This window comes from Ascaphus truei, chromosome 2 (genome assembly GCF_040206685.1).
Source record: "Ascaphus truei isolate aAscTru1 chromosome 2, aAscTru1.hap1, whole genome shotgun sequence".
NCBI lineage: Eukaryota > Metazoa > Chordata > Amphibia > Anura > Ascaphidae > Ascaphus > Ascaphus truei.
This window is the reverse complement of record NC_134484.1, coordinates 480,969,669-480,970,237: the sequence shown is the minus strand read 5'-3', so window position 1 is coordinate 480,970,237 and position 569 is coordinate 480,969,669.

Here is a 569-nt window from a genome sequence, read left to right as displayed (position 1 = left end):
GAGAAAAGGGGACCGGAGGGCGGGGGGGGGGAAAGGGGAGCGGAGGGCGGGGGGGGGGAAAGGAGAGCGGAGGGCGGGGGGGAAAAGGAGAGCGGAGGGCGGGGGGGAAAAGGAGAGCGGAGGCGGGGGGGAAAAGGAGAGCGGAGGGCGGGGGGGAAAAGGAGAGCGGAGGGCGGGGGGGAAAAGGAGAGCGGAGGGGCGGGGGGGAAAAGGAAGAGCGGAGGGCGGGGGGGAAAAGGAGAGCGGAGGGCGGGGGGGAAAAAGGAGAGCGGAGGGCGGGGGGAAAAGGAGAGCGGAGGGGAAAAGGGGAGCGGAGGGCGGAGGGGAAAAGGGGAGCGGAGGGCGGGGGGGGAAAAGGGGAGCGGAGGCGGGGGGGAAAAGGGGAGCGGAGGGCGGGGGGGAAAAGGGGAGCGGAGGGCGGGGGGGAAAAGGGGAGCGGAGGGCGGGGGGGGAAAAGGGGAGCGGAGGCGGGGGGGAAAAGGGGAGCGGAGGGCGGGGGGGAAAAGGGGAGCGGAGGGCGGGGGGAAAAGGGGGAGCGGAGGGCGGGGGGAAAAGGGGAGCGGGAGGGC